General features: G+C 38.9%; 1 protein-coding gene across 1 annotated transcript in view; it reads right to left on the bottom strand.

Moving 5' to 3' along the window:
• LOC107723206 (protein phosphatase 1 regulatory subunit 29-like) overlaps nt 1-23,384 on the bottom strand; it is a 94,932-nt gene that overhangs the window by 64,951 nt on the left and 6,597 nt on the right. The window contains exon 2 of the mRNA XM_016531762.1: nt 1,161-1,359. The gene's annotated coding sequence lies outside the window, so the exon portion shown is untranslated. The remainder of the gene's footprint in view (nt 1-1,160; nt 1,360-23,384) is intronic.

Genomic DNA, 23,384 nt, shown 5'->3' on the forward strand with positions numbered 1-23,384 from the left:
GGGAGGAAAACAGAACAGAAAAGGTCCATAACCCTGACAATAATATAACATAACATAACATAACATAACATAACATAACATAACATAACATAACATAATATAATATAATATAATATAATGCTGTTAATAATGTATAACATATAACTGGTAGTGTCCTGAGTATTTATTTTACACTTTTAACTTTATCCATTTTTATCTTTCCTTTACAATAACTCTCTAATTTCTTTGCACAATGTTCATTGCATGAAGGTAAGCTGCAAATTCTTAATCAATACAAAAATACAAAATATTTGTCATGCCCATGAAGCATATTAAAAAAAAAAACTTCCTTCTAACCCTTCCCCACAACAACAACAAAAATTGTCTCGAGATCGTGTTGATGGTTTTATTGTTCATTTATCAACAAAGTTTATTTTAAAAAATCCTTAGGAAAAATAAAAACATGCCAGAAATGAAACTACTTTTGTAGTAGACTTCAGTCCTATAACAGGCTCTATTTACACGTACTATATTTTTTCTGCAAGTATTTGTTATGAAGGAAACGAGAAAGCACAGTGAGTGATTTGTGGACTTGCGCTATAACGATGGTCTTCATTATAGGACTGAGGGGGTAAAGAGGGTCACAGCTGAGCTCCAGTGGTCCAGACTCATTAAAGCCTCTCACTGCCATTGAGCTGACTGTGGTAAGCATGAGTGAGCAGGACCTTTTTCAAGGGAGCAAAGCAAGGCCATTTAACCATTTCATTTTAGTGTTAAAGAGAGCGGAAATCATCTTATGGGACCCTTAAAAACCACTGCACACTTCCCAGACCGAGCTAAATGAAAATACATTGTCTTGTGTGACTGTATTTGAAAACAAGAGAGGGCAGGTATCTCTCTTCATGCTGAGTGTGTGTGTCGATGTGTGTGAATAAGAGAGAGGAAAAGACATGACAGGTCCATCATCATTTACAAAAACACAAACCACAGTGCCTGTCAGCTTGGGGCAGGTCTGATGCTTGTTGAGAACTGCAACCGGATGGAACAAATGCTTTTGCGGGGAATTTGCACACAGACCGTTTTTCATATGTACTGTTTAACAAGGTTGACGATCAATACACAAGGAAGGGCCAAAAACTGCTTCACGTCTACATGTATAGTGTGACTATGCCAATCCTCACCTGCTTTCCCTCCTTTGACGCTACGCAGTTTATGATCGATAAGATGAGTCTGTGGCAGTGTCGTCGTCTTGTGCAGTGGATCAGGTGTGATCGCCGTACCAGGTCTGCAGACGTCAAGTGTAAGCGTTCCTGATGCTTAAGCCTTGGTTGAAATCCACTTGTCGCAGGGAACAGGGGCTGGGAACCGATGAGCTCTGAGCTGTAGATAAGAGATGATGGGAGAGGGAGAGAATAATGTTTGTTTTCTGAATAATGTTGTTTGTGGTGCTGCAAAACCCACTTGGCTTTCTTAATTAGCCTGAATCTAAATAAGGTGGCAGACTTGGCATAGTCTGTCACTTAGTGCATCAGGCAGAGACATCAGAGAAAGAGAGGGAAAGATAGAGAGGGGAAATAGAAAGAAAGAAAGAAAGAAAGAAAGAAAGAAAGAAAGGAGCAGAACTGCTGAGAGGCAAAGCAGGAGTGATGAAAGAGTGAAGGGAGTATGAAAGTACAGGGGAAACTGAGGAAAGACAGACTTTTGATTTTTAGCACTCTTTCATTTATACTTTGAACTAGACCAAGCGTTAGTGGATCGCCAACTATTATTATTATTTTGTTTTCAAACAAACTTCATATACATTTTATATGAAAAATTGCTGTGATAAAAATAAAAATAAAATATTTAAATAATAATAAATGAATGAGGGTCAACTTCATCCAAAGCTAACATTAAGAAGTCCCTGTTGTATTAAAGGAATAGGTCACCCAAAAATAATATATACTCACCCCCAGGCAATCCAAGATATAGATGAGTTTGTTTCTTCATCATAACAGATATGGAGAAATTTAGCATTACATAATTTGCTCACCAATAAGTCTTCTGCAGTGAATGGGTGCTGTCAGAATGACAGTCCAAACAGGTGATAAAAGCACAACTCCAGTCCATCAGTTAATGTCTTGTGAAGCAAAATGCTGTGCGTTTGTTATAAACCAATTCATCAGCAGTGGCGGCTCGTCGGGGGAGGCAGGGGAGATACAGCTTCCCAATAATTTTGAGGAGAAAATGGGAGGAGGATGATTTACTGTTAATAAAATTCACAATTCATTTCAGTTCATGTCTCATTATAGTTTTATAGTTTTAATACTAGTTTTATTAGTATTTGTACCAAGTACTTATGATGAGTAGCGATATTGAATATTTGATTGCCAACAGATTTACCAAGCTGTCATTCAAACAGTATATATACAAATTTAGGGTAAACAGCCTAAACTGGATATAGGCTACAGCAGTATAGGCTTAATTAAATGGCGCAACAGGCAGCTCTCTTTTAACACAGACTTTTATGAAGGGATGGATGTTTGCTTCAAGTGATAGGCCAGGTAAGTGAAATTATATTATCTTGCTGTATGTATGTCGTTTTCTTTACGTTTTCTGACAAAAAGCCATTATAAAGTGGTTAAGCAAATAATAATAAGAATAATCGGCAGGGATCCCAGACCAATACAATTACTGTGCCTCCTCTATTTTAAAACCCAAGAGCCGCCACTGACTCTGAGGAGTGCGGAGCAAGGAACGAAGGAGACAAGGAGTACATCAATCGAGAGATTTTAATGGATACAAGGGAACCTGGAAAACACACGAATTGGAGAAGAAGAAGAAGAAGAAGAAGAAGAAGAAGAATAATAAGAAACGGAGCAATTCCAATAGGGTCCTCACACCATCGGTGCTCGGGCCCTAATAATAATCGGCAGGGATCCCAGACTAATACAATTAGTGTGCCTCTTCTATTTTAAAACCCACGAGCCGCCACTGTTCATCAGTAAGACTTTTTTAACTTCAAACTGTGGCTTCTGGCTAAAATACGAATCCTCTATCTGTAATATTGTTTTCTCCAATGAAAAAGTAATCTCATTTGAATCAGGAGAGACATATGAACAGATCAAGCACCATTTACAAGAGAAAACAGATGTAAACAAATACGTAGGTGGATTTTGATGTGAGAGGACGACAGGGGATGGAATTTTTCACTGAAGGAAGCGTCATTATGGATTATGTATTAGCAACGGTTTAAAGTTAAACTATCTAAATGATGGATTTGTTTATTACAAACATGCAGCCTTTTCACTTCACAAGACATTCATTGATGGACTGTAGTCAGGTAGATTACTTGTGGATTACTGTGATGTTGTTTAATCTGTTTGAACTTGATGGTACCCATTCCCTGCAGAGGAACCACTGGTGAGTAAATTATGTAATTCTAAACTACATGAAGAAATAAACTAATGGATGGCCTGAAGATGAGTCAATTTTCACAGAATTTTTCATTTTTGGGTAACTACTTTGTTTAGCTAAATGAAAATGTAACGCACAAGTATATATCTCTGTGCGTCAATAATGACTATTTCAATGGCTTTGCAAAATAAGTGTTATAACAAAGTAATACATCAATATGGCACTATACACATTATTTTAGGCTTCATATAAAAATCTATGCTTTATGCTATATCTATCAGGGGGTACATAAAAACATAAGAAGACTCCTGTGTTAGACATTAAAACACAATAAAATATGGTACAAAACAGAACCAAGTAATACAATCAACATCAGCAGTTACAAATCAAATCTCCAGACTCATTCCAGAAACGCGAGAGAGCTGAAAGACAGAGGAGCACTGAAGTATTTTGTAGAGACAGAATGAAAGATAAGTGTGCTGGAATGAGCCTGGGGAGATCAGTGCATCGCCTGCCTGGTAGATGCAGTAATTTAGCAAACAAAAGTTCTGGTATTGGTATTGGAGAGGGAAGGTGGGAGAGACAGAAATGATGGGGCAGCTCTTTCCATCAATCACACACCCAAATCAGTGAGTCAGGCAACCGTGAGCAGAGACAGAGGAGATGCAAAGATTCAGGTGGAGGTGGGTGTGGAATGAGAAAAGAAAGCAAGATAGAAACGTATTTGTGAATATTGGAGTATTTCTTAGGTTCATTACCTTTATTTGAGTAATGTTCTGTCATTCATTATCATTATCATCAATCATTATTTTATTCTGATTTTAGCCCTGGGTGAAAGGGTAAAAGATTTTGTAAACAACATCATAATATAAATCCCTTTTCCAAAAAATGGTTTCCAGACTTCCCCATACAGACTGATAATGATAAAAATCATTCTAGAGGAAGAGGAAACCACGGCCCCCTTGTATCAGCTAGATATGTATCAGCGTGTCGTTGCCCACAGGGACAGTGGGTGGCAGCCAGACCAACAAAAATTCAAGGAGATTCAGGACTCTGAAAAGTCATTTAATTTATTGTGTATATGACTTTCATGAATGTTTCTTAACACACTTAAGTACACTTTTAAATTTTTTTTTACTTTGAATTACATTTTAAATTATCAAGTTTTAAGAATCATTCCAAACGCTTTAAAAAGCCAACTTATTTTTTAGACAGATTTTTAGACTATAGCACATACTATACATACGTAAGGTACATACTAATTTTCTGTAGTGTGTTATTCAATATTACATCTAAAATTACTTCAGCATTATCCATATGTGTTTACAAATATATTTAACTGCATGACATACAGGTTTCAATAGAAATTACATTTAAAGTACATTTTGATTTCCATAAATGCTTATCAGTACATCCAGCAGTACACTTTAATCATATTTCAAAGAAAACAGGAATAATTATATTACAGATGAAAATATTCTAATTAAGTGGGTCAAAAAAGGCCATAAATTTCATTTAATTTTTATTTAATTGCAATGCACTTAAATGTTTGAAAACTTCTGTTGTAATACTTTTATAGTATTGTTTTTTTTTTCTCTCTCTTTTCATTATGGAACTTGACCATCGGACTTATCACCTTTCACATTCAATGTACGGAAAAGAGAAGAACGACCATCCCGCCTAAAGTGTTTTGTGTTTAATAAAAGATTTAAAATCACGTTTAGAATGACATGCGGATGAGTAAATGTCAGAGTGTTCCATTCTGGATGAGCCGTCCCTTTAACAATGATGTCAATAAGCACTGTTGACTCTGACACGGTCCACGGCAGACATGACTTGAGGCAGGTAAACGGAGAGAGAGATAGAATCATGCCACAGTGGAGGAGGAGTAAAATAAGGCAGAGGTTGTGTAGGAGGATCGCTCTCTATTATGCTGTTGTCCCTGGCAACAGCCACTTTCTCTGTCTCTCTCTCTCCTTTCTTCATCCTTCTCTTCCACACCTCCTCTTCCTCCAGCCTCTGCTGTTCACTGTTAGCCTTTTCTGTTTTTGGCCTAACCTCCCTCACTCTTTCTGCCTCGATCGCTCACGGCCTTGCAGCTAATACACCATATTTGCTTTTTCTATTTCTACGCCATCATGTTCATTTCTGTCTCAATTCACTCTCTCACTCTCTCTCTCGGTCCGTGAGTGCAGTGAGTTAATGAGTTCTCAGTTGTCTCACAGTGGCACTGAAGGGAGGAGAGATTGTCAGTCAGTCTGTGCATCTCTAACACACTAATCCCTGAATTTATCTGCACAGACATGTGCACTGGCACAGCATACCATGCTCTCTTTCTCTCACACATACGCACGAATATATTCGACCCGCACACCCACTATATCGCCGCTGACACAGTAAATAAACGTGCGAGATGCCTCTCGGCCAAGGTCTCGGCGATAAACAATAATATACTTGATAAAATGTTGACAATAACAGCCAGAAAAGAGCTCTAGGAATCCTTGGCAGTGTCAAAGGTGTCTGTTATTACAGGGATTTGACTTCCTGTCTGAGTCCTGATCTGTACTTTGGCCCTTTGCTAGCCACAAGCAAAATAACTTTAGTCACACTGTGATTTCCAGACAAATCAAATCTCGGACCGGTGCACAGGTATGGTTATTTTCCAGCAGTGTGAACTTTGTTTTTTGACTTCTGTCTGGTACCCTGCGGCCCCCTTCAATTTCTGTTGCGTTCTCCATTTTGTTCTCTCTGTCCTCGGGGATGTACTTTGAGAGTGAAATGTTGAATTTTCAGCAACAGTGCATGGATTCAAGTAGAGACTGCCATGCTTTAAAGCATCTTGCTGTTAAAATGACCATACAGAGTTTATCTGCAGATATTGCTTTTGGCCTAGACGATGAACAGATCAAAGAGCTCTTTATACAAACGGTCAGGTTGAGAACCTAGATTGTGCTCTTTTGTGTGATTTTACACATGCTCCCTTAGATGAGACCAGCTGTGAGAATATACATAGACCTAAAAGTGAGCTTTTGTCAGGGTCTCAGAAGAAACATGACCTGCATGTTGAAAGACTCAGAAGGTCCAAATTCCCTCAAGGGAAACTCATTATTCATACTAATTATGTCGTTAATCTAATCAGCCTCATTTCTCCATCTCCGATCAATGGCTATCGATAAGGTCTCAGTCTGCCTGAGGCGCTAGTATCATTACACCACCCTCTGCTGTCTCAAAAACAACGCTGTTAGTTCTCAATGGTCCTCATCTGCTTCTGCTTCAGCTCAGTCGTACAAGAACCTTCTATTGACATTTCTGCTGTTCAAACAAAAGGAATACAACAACTAAATTCCTAGGTTAATACATGAAGTATTTTTATTTTTTAATGGGGATCAATTATTAAATGTTTCCTGGAGGTGGGTGACTTGATCGTCATTAATTTTATATAAACGAGACATGTCATATTTTATATGTAAATCACTTTTACATCCCAATGGTAATTCATTTACACAGAACGGTACCCAAAATCCAAACTAGGTATCCATCGATGAGCTGATAGTTATTTTCATGCTATGACTGTGTAAGAATCTATAGTCTGCCCCGACCCAGATTCCACTCCACAATATATGTTTGATCATGCTCATTTCCCAAAATGGCTTAATTATTATAGAGAAGAAGAAAGTCAACAGTTATGTTGTTTCTAGACCATTTGGGATGATCACATCCTGAGCAAATGGTGACCAATGGAATGGGAGAGGGGGACACTGAGAACCACCTCAGACAAAGGGGTGTCAGAACTTAATTAACATACAGACTACAGCTGTTACAACAGGAGCAACTTCATTTACATTAAGGGTAGTAAACTGTAACTGTATAAAAGGTTTGAGTTTAGGATATTCTGGGTTCATTCCGACTCCGTTGAACCCAAGGTACTACATGTACTTTGTCACTGCTATGCTGCAATAAACATCTTCATCGAGATCTTGAACGTCCTCATCACTTTTTCTTACAACTGGTAACTGATAAATGACCAGTATTAAAATTGTACAATTTTTTCTAAATAAAAATAAAATAAATCGTATTGAATGCTACAAAATTATAATCGACAGCATGTTGGCTAAAGAGCTTAAATGATTAGTTTCATATTAAATTTAAGTGAGCATTAAATTATATCTAATTCTATACTAGATGGTAGTCTAAATGTAAAAGAGAAAAAAATGAGCACAGTTAAATATTCAATAACAGCCATTACTGTTAATATTAACGGCAAAATAAATACTCACCGCTTCCACATATGGTGTGAAAAGGGACTAATGGTTGTTGATCACACAGAATGGCTTCTCTGTGGTGTGTCTCATCAGTTTCTCTTTCTTGGTAAAATGAGGAACAGAGTTTCTGACTCTGGAAGACCCGACACTAATTGGCTATTATTGTCCAAATTCTCAGCAGAACAAAATGAAATTGCAATAAGTCACTATGTTCATACTTCAGCTAATGACTACTGCCTCCTGTTAGCATCGCTCGCAGCTGCAGTTAAAGTGATTGATGTGCCCTGTGTATATTTAAACAAGTTACAACACAGCTGTTATTTTAACTTGTTCACCCAGTTCACAAACACAAAAACCAGCAGGCTGTGGCAATCAGCTCAGCAATGCAGACACTATTTACATTTATGTAAGGTAGCGATTGTAAAATACTATGAGCTATGAATGACTGCCCAGTTATTCCACATTTGAGTCAAGAATTAAAAACAAACATTGTACATTTATTGAAATATTTATGGTAAATTGTTTAAAAAAAGAAACTGTAAAAAAAATAGTAGAGAAAAACTATTTAAGCAGGATGCCAATTGCTGATGGCCAATGGCAGCTGAAGGTTTGTAAAATCGGGAAAAAAATATTAGCTGCTTCATTTAAGACGTCGTTGAAATCTAAAGTTCTGTCATGAAACATTAGATGGTGCAGTCCGATAGGTCTAACACCGTGTCCTAACTACACGCGCTGCGACGCTGCAACACGCGATAAAAGGTATCTTTTCCATGTTAATCAGAGTTTTTGTCCTAACTAGCCGCGACAGCGACACGCACAATTTCTAATTTAGAAACGGTTTCTATTTCCGAGACGTCGTGGCAGATTCATGATTGAGTACTGGTTGTTCTTAAATTGTCAATGACAAGAGCATCCTGTGGTTTTAATCAACCAAGAACTATCATCTTTTAAACTCTCACAAATGTCACTGCATAGACCCATTAAGTTTTAATTCAGTTTTAAGAGGAAAGTCACCTGTTCTTAAGTTGTTTTATTACCTGGGTCTCTCCTTCAATTCAGTGCCTTTGGAGCTTTGAAACTTAAAAAAAAAAAAAACAACACTTTTATAAGTATCTCATTGCTTCATCATTAAGGGACATTTTAAAGTTTACAGTCTAAAAGTCTACACTCTTAAAAATAAAGGTGCTTCAAAAGGTTCTTCAAGCGATGCCATAGAAGAACCATTTTTGGTTCCACAAAGAACCATTCAGTCAAAGGTTCTTTAAAGAACCATCTCTTGCTTACCTTTTTATAATCTGAAGAACCTTCTTTCGCCACAAAGAACCTTTTGTGAAACAGAAAGGTTCTTCAGATGTTAAAGGTTCTTTATGGAACCATTTAGACAAAAAGGTTCTTCTATGGCACCGTGAAGCACCTTTATTTTTAAGAGTGTAGGGTGAGTAAAATATTGTTGAAATAAGGTTCTAATGTTCAAGGCTGCATTTATTTATTTATTTTTATCATTTTTCCCTTTTATTTTCTATATTTCTTTTTACATATATTGTAAATGAGTCTGGGATGTCAAAGTTTATGTGATCTTGCTGAATAAATGTATTAATTTCTTTAAAAAAAAAAATACTGACCAGAAAAGATAAAAGTTTAAAGATTAAATTTCTGAAAGAACATACACTTAACCCTTGTTCATTCAAAATAAAATATCCTCTGTAAATGTTATCAATAAATTATGATTGAAAATATCCTGCATTACACTGACATTGAAATTAAAGAAATGAATAATTATTCATTAATCTAGTTTTTGTAACAAAAATATATATTAGAAGTGAGCGGCAGTCAGAATCCCTCTAGCGCTCCGAGTGCTGGTGCCACTGCACCCTGGGCAGGTGATAAAGAGCGACACATGGCTCATGGGCAGAGTGGGGAAACTGGCATCCAGCTGTTTTCAACATCATGTCAACAGCTGTGGAGTGGCCTCTCACTGCAGTTGAGAAAGGATCTCCAGGGTTCAAGCCACATAAAACTAAAGTTGACCATTTACAGTATACAGCTATAGGAGCTGAAATAAAGCCGAAAAACACATTCATATTCTTCAGCCGCTTGAAGATACTTAGCCATTTAGCATGCATTTGATTTCCCATAGTAATTTCTGTCATTTCTACTTTGAGTTTTAAGTATTTAAACTACATTTTCCAAGCCAAATAAATAGATAACTTGTGGTTGAATGTACGATGAACTAGCACCACTTTGATTTTCCTTTTTTTTTTTTTTTAAAGCAGTAATTAGAAATTCTTTTTTTTTTTTTCCAGTTTTCAGTTTTAGTGTGTTGAAATCAAGAGGTCAGTGTGGCAGTCGCTCTTGAGATGAATGGGAATGCTAACGGACACCTTTAATAAGTAATATGGACCGCAGTTCCATTTTTTACAGTGATTGGCTAGATTCCCTATTGGTTTTCACACTGACTTGTTAACTTTAATATATTCAAAGGAAACTGAACTTCACTCTTTCCTTGCCCTAACTCTCTACTCCATCTTTCCTTCTCTTTCATTGTCCCCAGGCGCTCTGACGCCTCCATGCATGTGGTCATGTGGCACTCTGGGGTGTTAGTGAGTCAGTAGGGCGTGAACTGCTTTGAACAGGCTGCCTCTCTCTCTCTCTCTTTATCTCTCCTGCCCTCCATCCCTCTTTCCTGATGATTCTGCTCAACTCTGAATATGTGGGCATCTCCCTCCATCTCAGTTAATCTCTCTCTCCCTTCCTTGTCCATTTGTTTTTAAAGCCTTACAGTAACCAACCACTAGAAATTAATAAGCATTACATAACCAGGCCACACTTGCCAATTAAACTACTGTACACCGGTTATAGCATTTACAAACCTCAAACAAACTCAACAGCTTTTTATGCAAGCCCTTCAGTAAGTACTTTCAATACGGTAACATTACTAAAAACAACTGTTGCATTTGCAGGCTTCTTCATCCTTCATAAACCTCAACAAAGTAAGCCAGATCAATGTAACGTAGTGTGCACATTGAACAACAGCGCTTACCATATCAACCTATGCACTACCCCCTTCTGCATTTGTATTGTTTAGGACCACAGTGTGTTACAATCTCAACACTGCAATAATCCCATTTTGCACAGTCATTACAACTGTTGTCATTTTAACCCCTGCTAGTAGCAGAGCATGACAGCATGCGCTTATAAACACCTTTCAACGCTCAATCTCCCTCGACCAGCCTGAATACGGCTGCGCGCCCAGTGCCGGCTCACCTGTGATAATCAAGCAGTGCAGGGAGGTAATGTGGGAGTGAGGAAGGATGACCAGACTGTGAACGGGGTGTGAAGAGAGTGAGGTTGTCATGTGCTTGATGTTAAGAAGGGATGATACCGTAACATTTAGGTGGGACAGCTGTTACTGGGTGTGGTGCGGATAAAAGAAAATACTGAAATGTTCCTTAGAAAGACTTTACTGAGCGTATTGAGAGAAGATACAAGTAATTTGGTCTAACATTAAGTCTAACCATAGGAAAGAAAAGGAAACAAAAACATGAGTGTCACCCAAATTAAAACATAATAAAGCCTTAGCATTCTCAAAAGCATTCTGACATTCATTAGACCACAAAAATTTGCACAAAGGACTGATGAGTGACGTCAATGGGCTAACAACGGTAGAGAAATTCTGACAAAAGTCCCGGTAATAACCGGCCATCCCCAAGAATCTGCGCAGTTCTTTTCGCGAAGCAGGAACCGGAAATTCTGCGATAGCGCTTACCTTCGCCTCTATAGGTCTTACTTGCCCTTGACCCACTTCTCTGCCCAAATACGTGATTGCAGCTTGACCGAAGTCACATTTGGCAAGGTTTAACGTTAAAGAAGCATTCTCGAGACGTGTAAACACTTTATGAAGAGTTGAAACGTGTTCCGACCAATCAGTAGAATAGATTACAAGGTCATCCAAGTAAGCATTACAATTAGGAACTCCTGCAAGTACGAGGTTAATAAGTCTTTGAAATGTAGCCGGCGCGTTGCGCATGCCAAATGCCATTACGCAATATTGCATGAAATCGTCTGGAGTGACGAACGCAGAAATATCCGATGCGTGGGCTGTTAAAGGCACTTGCCAGTAGCCTTTTAACAAATCCAGTTTACTGACGAACGTTGCCGGCCCAAGTGTGTCCACGCAGTCCTCCATGCGCGGTAACGGATAGCAGTCAGGAACAGTCAATGCATTTATCTTTCGATAGTCTGTACAGAATCTAGCGGATCCATCACTCTTAGTTACAAGCAAACATGGAGAACTCCACGGACTACCACTCGGCCTCGCCAACCCATTTTCAAGCAGATACGCCACCTCGGTTTTCATCACAGAGCGTTTCAGAGCGTTAACTCGATACGCATGCTGTTTCACTGGGACAGCATTACCGACATCGATGTCATGTTTAAGTACAGTGGTACAAGAAGGAACATCGCGAAAAAGTGAATGAAAAGAACAAATCAACTCTTTAATATCACATCTCTGAAGTTCAGTCAAATGAGTTAAGTGAGAATTTAAGTCAGCTAAAATCTTAGAGTTTTTAAATCTAGCACACTGTTGGTGCGTGTGTCTAACAATTACTCCGTCATCTTCACTATCAGGAGTAGCATCACAAACCAATGCAGTAACCGGTAAATTAGTGACTTCAGATTGCATAACCTTCGCGACATCTCCCAGCGATGGCTCTCGAACATGAAACGCCTTCAGCATATTCACATGACACACGCGAGATTTCTTTCGGCGATCAGGAGTACGAATTACATAATCTGTATTACTCAATTTTTTCAGCACTTCGTACGGTCCCGAGAAACGTGCAGAAAAAGCAGAACCGACAATTGGCAATAAAACCAGCACTTGATCACCTTCTTTAAAATCGCGCGAAACAGATTTATGATCAAAGTGAGTCTTCATTGTGACTTGTGCGTTCATCAACGCCTCTTTTGCCGCTGAACAAGCCTGGTGCAATCGTTCGCGAAACTTGCTGACATAATCCAGTACATTCGTTTTGACACTTGTTTCCATAGATAACATGTCCTCTTTGAGCATCTTAACTGGACCTCTCACCGCATGACCAAATACTAGATCTGCAGGACTAAATCCTAAACTATCCTGCACAGCCTCCCTAACAGCAAATAAGACTAAAGGTGTACCCTCGTCCCAGTCCTTACCCGTGTCCATACAGTACTTACGAAGCATAGCCTTTAATGTCTGATGGAACCTTTCCAAGGCTCCTTGACTTTCTGGGTGATACGCACTCGAAATTCTGTGAGAAATTTTCAAGGTTTTTAACACTTGAGCAAAAAGATTTGACATAAAATTCGTACCACGGTCAGTCTGTATCACTGTGGGCAGTCCGAACAATGAAAAGAATTTCACCAGCGCTTTAATGATTACAGGCACCGTTATTTTCCTCAGCGGAATCGCTTCGGGAAAGCGTGTCGCTGCACACGTCATTGTCAACAAGTATTGGTTACCAGCTTTTGTTTTGGGCAACGGACCCACACAGTCAACAATGACATGCTCAAAAGGTTCCCCTAGAACCGGTATAGGAACCAAATGGTCTGATTCGGCTTACCTGAGAACTGACAGGTCTGACACGTTCTACAATACTTCACCACATCAGTTTTTAATCCAGGCCAGAAGAAATGTTTCAATACTCGATAGTAGGTCTTCTTAATACCCAGATGTACAGATAAATCATGGTCATGAGCCAGAGAGAGTACCATTTGTCTGTAACATACGGGAACGACAATCTGGCTTGACATATTCCATTCAAAGTCATTCGAATCGTCTGGACACCATCTACGCATCAACACTCCATTCTCCATGCAAAAAGCAGTTTTTCTCTCCTGTGCCACCTCTAGAGAAACAACAGAAGAAAAACATTTACGCAACGTGAAGTCATCTTGTTGAGCACTGATAAGATTATCACGTGTTACAGACAGTTTCAAGTTACTTGAACTTGAAAATACAGATTTTTCTTCAGGGTAATCATCAACCACTAACACATCATGCTCAAACGTAGGGGCCATAAGAGTTGACAGCAAGTCATCTGCGTCCGCAAATTTGCGAGCCTGGGCACGCGTAGTAGCACAGACAGGAAAAACCTCAGGAAACTCTTCCAACAATTCATCGGATGCCAACAAAACAGGTTTATCACAAACCTCTAACAAAGGCATAACTCTCCCACCAGCGATGTCATTTCCCAGAATAAAATTCACGCCTCGCACAGGTAGATTGTCCCGCACTCCAACCTTCACAACTCCAGTGTACAAGTCTGATTTTAAATAAATCTGATGCAAAGGAACTTTTACTGTACCCATTTCGATACCTCGGACTAACACATGACTACCACAGAAGGTTTGCTCAGGACAAGGCAATGTGTCAGTCGTTATGAAGGACTGCTGGGCGCCAGTATCACGAAGCATGGTTATTTTTACCTGATTTGTATGCTTGTCATCAACAGATACAAACCCTTCCGTCAAAAAAGGTTGATAACTAGCATCAAGTTTTCCATAGTTCTCAACATCGTTAATATCAACAGTTCTCACAAAGACAACATTACTAGTACCAGTGCCTTGTTGCTTGCGCTGCAGGGTAAGACAATCAGCAATAACATGTCCAGTTTTATGACAATAAAAACACTCCCTATGCTCTCTCTGTTTCGTAGCATTACTTGTCAAGCGTGACTGGTCTTAGTAGGCACAGGCAAAACTTTCTCAGTACGAGCCGGAGTAAAAACATTTTTATGGGTCAATATGAACTCATCAGCACAAACAGATGCCTGAGACAAAGAAATTACTTTTTGTTCATTGAGGTAAACCACTATACGGTCAGAAATACAACTCTTAAATTCCTCCAAGAGAATTAATTCGCGCAACACCTGAAAATCTGACACCCTATTCGATGTACACCACTTGTCGAACAATACACATTTTTCTCTAGCGAATTCTACGAACGTCTGACCTGAATTTTTCTTATGGCTCCGAAAACGTTGCCTGTATGCTTCAGGCACGAGTTCATATGCTCGCAAAATTGCCGTTTTGACGACGTCATAGTCCAAACTGTCTTCCAAAGACAGAGCAGCACATACTTCTTGAGCCTTGCCAATTAACCTACATTGCAGAAGCAAAGGCCAAACATCTATAGGCCACTGTAAAGCGGAGGCAATTTGTTCGAATGCATTAAAATAAGAATCAACCTCGGCTTCTCTAAATTGAGGCACAAGAGATATACGTTTACTCACATCAAACGTACGCCCGGATGATCCAGAGTCAGTCGAAAGTACAGCATTCTGCGCAGATTGCACAGGTGGAACCGGTACGTTTCTGGCCGCATTCAGCTCCAGCTCTCGCAACTTGATTTGAGTGTCCGCCTCGATTTCCAGCCGGCGGATTTCAAGTCGCAGTTCCCTTTCGGCGTGACTCTCCGCGACTCTCTCGCGCTCTTCACTCTGAAGTCTCGCAAGACGTAGTTTGAGGCGAGCATTACCTCCAGACTCAGCCGGAGAAAAAGGTTCGAAGGGCGGCAGAGCAACTTTGGCTTCGGAACCCTCCGCCGCAATAGCTCCGCTCGCTTCCCCCTTGCCTAACCCAGAAGAGCGACCGTCAACGCCAGGTGAACTACCAGCCAACACCAACACCCCTCGTTCCCCTAAATGCTGCACCACGACTCTCTTAATATCTCTTTTAACTGCTGTCTAGAGACTGAAATTTGGAAATGCTCAACAACTCTCAACAAATCATCCTTTCTGCACGCATCTAATTGTTCGACAGTTGGTGCACTAACAAAACTTTCGAAGTCGAAATCAGCCATACCGATTACGTTCGACACATCTACAAACCAGCCTCCAATTTAGTACAAGTCAATAGCTAAGAATCAAATCTCTAAATAGATTAAAACGCACAGCAAGATACATGTAACATCAGGACCGCGTTAGAGAACGAGGTACGCTGGCATGGCGCACCCACACACAATCAGCTCGAGTCCTCAAATACAGTTGGCACGTCACCCGATTGGCAAAACATCATGACGTCATAATGATGATTGGCAGTCGCGTCAGCCAGTAAACACCGACCTAGAAGCGGAGCAACAATAACAAAAGGACAGGAGAGCAGAAAGAAACACAATATACACAAAACACACGTGGAACGTAACAGAGGTGTATAGCTATTAAAAATGAAATCAGTCACTGAAAAGGAGTTAAATTAAATTTACAGTTCCAGTCTGTGCATTGCTTGGCAATACACAAAGCTTGTTTGGGAAAAGTTATTTCATATTATGCAATATTTAGTTACGGTACTTGAATTTGAGCGGCGTCCCAAGAGTGCTGACAGTCTAACAGCACTGGGATTCTCTGTTCTCTGCTTGTTTCGCTGTTCATTCTGTGGTGGGGAATAATCAGTGACTCTTTCTGCAGTTACATCCTTATGCCAGACGGTGGCAGTAAGTGACTGTATATATGAGTGAATCATTAAATTATTCATTTAACTGTTTTGTTCAAATGTGCCGATTCATTCAGGAACACAGCAAGTGGCTATTTTATGAGTCATTGAATCACTCAAGCAGTTTGTTCAAAAACAATGACTTCAGAAACGCTAGGTGATCCTTCGAAACTACTGGGTGGAGCAAAAATAGACAACGAACTGGCAGTATTGTGTCTAAAATGTAAGTTATTCAATATCAACTTGCTGCCATAACCACATAATTTATTTTATTTTATTTTCAACCAGAAAACAAACAAAATATAGGAAACACCAATAAATATCACTGTAGGACACTTATGCAATCCCAAAAATGACATTATTAATTACATTACAATATTTAGCCACTTAAAACTAATGGATCTATTTTTATTTGCAGGGATAAATCCTATAGATTCCCTATAACCTAACCGGCAGTATTGTGTCTAAAATGTAAGTTATTCAATATCGACTCAGCCATAAATGCTCCGTATTTATTTTATTTTGTTTTATTTATTTACTTATTTATTTTTTACCAGAAAACAAACAAAATATAGGAAATACTACATTACAGTGTAGGACACTTATGTAATGACATTATTAAATTACATTACAATATTTAGCCACTTCAAACTAATTGATCTATTTATATATCCTTCACGTGGATAAAACCTATAGATTCCCTACATGAAAAAAAAATCTAAAATAGAAATATCAAATATTAATAGCTACACAATATTTAAAAGAAAAATACCGGTAGAAAAGAAAGATACTGGTAAATGATACTGGTGCTTTAGAAAGAACTGGTGTTTTAGTCAGGAGCATTTTTGTCTGACTTTTAGTGTCAAAAGGACAAAAGTTGAACCTCACTGATGTGTGCATGAAAACACACACACACACACACACACACAAAGCAGTAATTCAAGTCAACATATGTGTCAGGGTGACATATGACTCACTTAGAACAAATTAGGCATGCATCTTGCACAAGTAGCATAAAGCATTATGATTGGTTGTCAGGCAGAGACATGAAATTTGTGTTTGTAAGGGGGAATCGCTGCCCCCGAGGTCCCCCTGCTTTGGCATGGAAATCAACATTTACCCTGAAATACAAAGGCTGCTGAGATTTGTGGGAAATGCTGTGGTGCCAGACACAAGTTGACCTGATTCCTTATCTCCTGACCCAATCACATGCAAGAGGGAAGCCCATTGGGCAATGCATCATTACTAATCCACTAATGCAAAATCATGGAATAGATCAGATTTAGAGATCGCACAAAGAGCAGTTTATTGAGGGGCTGGCCACTGACAGAGGAACTGTGCAAAATCAGTAAAACACCCAAGGTTTGTGCTAATCCTGGTGAACGCTTTTGCATGGAGTGAACAGTAAAGCGAAAACTAAACGAACCATAATGTTCAGCATCAGCCCTCTACTTCACCCCTTACTGTGAATCTAAAATCTTCAATAGGATTCTATTATCTATGGCCTCTTCCATTACCAAGATTATTTCATCAAAATTTAAAGGGAACATTAGGGTTTGAGAGGAAATAAAAGTCTTCTAATCCATTATATGCCTCGTAAGACATTTGGCTCAACGGGAAGCCTAAATGTTACATCCTGCAGTAAAATAGTAAGTAAAGTGATTTCTTCTGGCACTAGACTACATGCTCACCTCCATGTTTTGTGCAAAAAAAAATGTGTCTAGTTATCCAGGCTTTGATTTAAAATCAGGAATATATTTTCTCTATTCTTCTTTTTTTTTTTTTTTTTTACAGAAATGAGCGTGGCACACAATGAAGCACCAATTAATTTTAGTAAATTTTTCTTTCAACATTCGAGTCAGCAATATGATTTGCAAAAGAGTATAATATCAAAGATGTGGAAATTCCATGGTTAGTGAAATCTGGAGATGGTCCTCACTGCCGAACACAAGATCCAGGGGGCCAGGTTGGATCCAGATCTAACTCCTCCCATCTTACATATACCTAAACCTACCCGTCTCCACCCCCTGATCCCTAAACCCACCCATCTCCACCCCTAAACCTACCATCTCCACCCCCTAGATGTGGATCCAACCCCGCCCCCTGGATCTTTGTTCTGCAGTGAGGGGCTACTGATAATCTCTACAATTCTATATTCTGAGGTAAAAGTGAAAATTAATGCAACAGTAAACATTGTAATTGTAATTTAACACAAACTTATATCTTGTGAGATCCAAATGAATAAATGAAATAATTAAAGTAAAGCCAAGTAAAGTGTTTATGGATTGACCTATCGGTAAGCCCCTCCCCTCGAACGCAGATGAGCCAATGGCAGTCGAGTATCAGTTGCACGGGGAGCGGAACTCGGACATCTTTAGGTTTCAGCGCCACAGAGAAACATTGGAAGATCCGAAGCTTTCATCGGCTTGATAGCGTTTATGCTACGAAAATGGAAAAACGATGTGCCTGTGGTACTTAACACTGATTCCAGGTATCCTGAGAGGTTATGCAATAGAATTTATTTTATTACATTTCCTAAACCCAAACAAAACAGAGCAAAATGTCCCTAAGCATTCAACCCCAATCCCAATGAAGACAAAAACGTTCATTTTCTGGTTGTCATACTCTCATTAAGTTACAATTTTCATCTGCTCAAGCAGAACGTTAATGTCATCTTGCGTTTCAGCAAGGTGTCTCTGGCTAAAACCAGCTAACGTTAAAGTGAGTGAGTCAATGCTATTACAAACCTAAATAGCGAACTGTTCTCACATCATGTACAGTGTAAGTCAAAAACACATAAACAAAGGTCTACATTTCAGTGCCTCTCCATATTAAACTGGTTAAATGTACATTAATTTAATCGTACCCTGCGATACATGAACAGTGTTGATCCTGCATGTTGTCATCCGCGATCATGACGACCGTAACATGAGACTTCTCCCACTTGCACTGTGATCAGTAAACCCTCACTTCGAGTTACCCACCGTATATATTTTAAAATCTTTTATGTATCCCTCCATGTGATATTTAATTCCCACTTGAATGGTGGCCCTTCGGTGTCCAAAATTGTGCAAAAACATCGTGGGACAAGGTTTTCACACTGACAGCAGACATTGTGAGACAGTGAGCAGCTCCGTTTGTTTGTCCGAGGGAGCAACAGTAACTAAGGGGGGCGGGGCTTACCGATAGGTCAATTCTAAATGCATGCCCTGCTCAGCATGTAAAACCCTGTGCATCAGAAAGCAGTTAATCTCTGCATGATGGGAGCAAGTCTGCAGCATGTGATGTTTTCCTGATTGAGCGCAGAAGTAACTGAGCTGTCCATGGTTCTGAAAATAGAAGTCAGTCATGACTCACAAAGAGAGAAATAGTGACAGAGAAAGAGAGTAAGATAGTTTGGGGAGTTAATAGATTAATAGATGAGTATGGAGTTTATTTGGGCTGCAGCTGACCAAGTGAACAAGTTTCTTATGCTCACAAAGGCTGCATTTATTTGATCAAAATACAGAAAAAAAAACTGTAATATTGTGAAATATTATTGCAATGGCTGATAAAATTCAGCTTTGCATCACAGGAATAAATTATATTTTAAAGTATATTAAAATAGAAAACAGTTATTTTAAATTGTAATAATATTTCACAATATTACAGTTTTTTCTGTAGTTTTGATTAAATAAATGCAGCCTTGGTGAGCATAAGAGACTTCTTTAAAAAGCATTAAAAATCTTACTACTCCCAAAGTTTTGAATGGCAGTGTATAAATATTGAGTTTAAAAAGCACCAGAAGAGAAGTGCCCTGGTAAGTCTCAACGGACACATTTAGCCCCAGTCTAGCGGCTGTGTCTCCATTTATGTGCCTCAGTAACTGTATAATACTAGTGTAGGTCCACAGGGAGAAAGAGTTAGCAATGGAAGTCCCATTGGTGACTGCTGACCTTGCAAACATGCTGTGCTTGAGTGAACATGTCAGTCTGATGAGGGCCTGAGCACAGACCAGTAAAGTGACCTCTTCTGTACACACGTTCACACACTCAGAAATGTGTGCCGCTGCATGTGTCGGCCCACTAACTGAGGATGCACTTCCCTCAAACAGAATCACTTGTGATGTTTCACTTTTACAGGTATCACGGTTCTTGTTAAAAAAAAAACCAGTTTGATCTAAATTAACTAGTCAAAATTTAAATTCCCAGAACAACACTAATAATTTTTTTATTGAGCATCATATCAAGGAGAAATATATTTGCACACTGTAACTGTTCAAAAAATAAGAAATGTTGGCACAATATAGTATTCGTAAGAAGTGTCCAAAATAGGAAGGTGTGTTTTATAAATCTAAATGTAATTTAACTAACACAGTTGCAGTATATTCCATTCATTATAATTACTGTGCCCAGTCAACCTCTTATTTTTAAAAAATAAAAAACTATATTTGCTGAGCAACAGTGGGCATAACAAATCGAATGAGCGTATGTAAGAAGAAAAGAACGTTTCTGATTCACTCTTCAGTGAAGCCAAGTGAATGAATCCCTTTAAAGGCTCTCAGTAAAGTTGACTCTAGTGACCTCAGAGTGTTACAGCGTGCTGTAGGTCACATGTTCAAAACATACATACAGATTACATTTATGCATGTGGATGAAAGCAGTTTCTTTCATCCAAATCAACTTGGATTGCATTCAAAATATACAGTTGTCCAATTCATGCATTTCCAGGAAAACAAACCAATGACCTCCATGTTGCCTGAACCATTCTCTACTTCTTGATATTTACATGGATGTTCACCTCTTAAATGTGTTTAAAGGCAGAGAAATAGCAATATATCCATTTCTTTTTGAGAAAATAAAAATACATATTTCTGTTTAAGCCAACAATAGTTTTGTCACCAATTTTAGAGGAAAGCCAGTTTGATGCAACCAGTCTAAGCTAAACTTATAACACAGATGCAGCACTATGTGTCAGTTTTATTTTACTGGCTTCAGCTCTATGAAGAGAGTCAGGATTCTGTTTGACTCGCAGCTTTTCAAACTCCTACAGAGGACTGCTGTGAAAAAAGTACACAGATAGCGAAAGTCATTCTTGTAGAATCGCTGCACTAACGAAAGACCGAAAAGAAGCAACAAATCCAGTGGGAGTTGTGGGATCCTCACAGTTTCACGGATTATGTGCTTTAGAAGCCTTCAAGTTTGAAGCTGCTCTCTGGAGGACTACTCTGAAATTAGCCCTTTCCCAGGTGTGTTTTCAGTTATTGTTCACATTATTACAAATAAAGCACATGAATATCATTACCATTTTTAGCAACAATCAAGCTCAAACAAAACCAGCGTTAAAACCATTTGCATTCTCATTTAACACACTAAACACATTACTCCAGCCTGCCTTGAAGTGCACAGGCAGTATAAATATGTATGGGAGAGAATCAAATCAAACCAGAAAGCACACAACAGGCTCAACCATTCCTTTTTTTTTTTCTTGCAGTGAGATTGCAAACAAAACCAAATGCAAACAGGCAGTGAATGGGTGGTGAATTAATTCTCACTTCACGATACTCTGTTTATTAAAGTGTCCCTTAACTATTCAGGGCCATGCTGTGCACCAATCCAGAGCTGGGAAAATCATTATGATTTAGGTAATGAAAACACCACTGTGCAGGGCAGGAAGCTGCATGTCCTCATTTTTCCGCTTCTTGCTTCTACTTTATTAAAGCATCATTCAATTTTGAAGACAGAAAATGTCCAGTTACAGTTCAATGAAAGTGTCCGTTGTCAGAAGGTGGATATAAAAGACCTGTATGGGTTGCACAAGCCATATGTACGGCCTTACTTAAAGTGAGACATAGAGTTTGCACTAAACTAAAAGTTAAAACTCAGTTCACTTAATTAGGTTGCACCATTAGTTCTTAATGGGGTAGTTTACCCAAAAATGGAGATTCTATCCATGTTGTTCCAAATAAAGGTATTTTGAGAAATGTCTCATTGTTATTTATTTATTTATTGCTTATACAATGAAAGTCAATGGTGATGAAATTCAATTAAAATGAATGAAATCTATAGTCTATGAAATCTATATAGTTATATATAATGTATATTAAGAAGTCTATCTTAAACTATAAGATAAACATATAAAGAAAAGCTATCAAAAATAGTAACAAAACAACATGAACAAGTAATATCAGGCGAGGTGTGTTGTTTAGGTTTTGTGCTCAAGACTCACTAAGAAGTCATTTATTCATTTAATGTTCAATCTCTTAAAAGCTGTACGAGTGTAAATGTCAACATCAGCGTATGTGTCTGAAGGATTTAAGTCTTTCACACAGAACATGATCTCATTTTTGTAATCCAATCACCTTGCCATTTGGTTCCAGACGTTACTCATGGTTGGAGGCTTTTGTGAATATTTAGATAGTCCATACGGTTATGTTTTAACTAAATTTAATAGTGTAATGTTCACATATTTAGGAGTGCAAAAGTTGTAGCCTAGCGCCGCTCATTTAATTTCCAACTAGGCTGAGTTGTAAGTTATTCACAGCTGGTGCAACTAGCCCCCGCTGAATTCTGCTCCTGCAGATTCTGTGAGGTCCTGCTCTTTCCTCTAACACCATTAAATGTGATAGAGAACAACTACATATCAGATTAAGCAGTAAAACTACAGAAAGCTTGGCATACTGAGACAGAGAGATGATAGAGAGAGAGAGATAGAGGGTGCGAGTTGAGATGTGGGCAGAGACTCAGAAAAATGTTTTTGCCAAAACACTGAACTGGGACAGGTAGAAAAAACACCAGTATCTGTGATTCGGAGCTGCTCTCTGAACAGTGGTTCTTCTAACCGAAGCAGGGAAGAGAGAAGAAAGGATCACCAATACATTCCTGGTTACTTATTGCTACAAATCCTCCTATTTCTCAGCTTCTCTGTCTCTTTCTCTCGGTCTCCCAGGTTTGTATGCTTCACACACTCACTAGTGGATGATAGGGGGATAACGGGCCTGGCATAGAGTGCTGTAGATGGCAGATGGTACCCCTTCATACACACACACACAAAGTCTCTCACCACGTACGCCTTCTCTTGCTCATATATGAACACGCAGTCAGTTTCTGTATGTATAGCCTGAAAACTAACCCTGTGTGTGTGTGTGTGTGTGCCTGTCTCTCACATATATTTATGTGATCAAGGTCTCTGAGTCAATGAGCTGAACAGCTGTATTGACCCAGGCACTGATAAACAGATCTGTCATATTGCAAAACAAGAGTAAGATATACAAAAAAGAACAATTATGATGCACTA

Source organism: Sinocyclocheilus rhinocerous, unplaced genomic scaffold (assembly GCF_001515625.1).
Source record: "Sinocyclocheilus rhinocerous isolate Xijiao unplaced genomic scaffold, SAMN03320098_v1.1 scaffold2560, whole genome shotgun sequence".
Lineage (NCBI taxonomy): Eukaryota > Metazoa > Chordata > Actinopteri > Cypriniformes > Cyprinidae > Sinocyclocheilus > Sinocyclocheilus rhinocerous.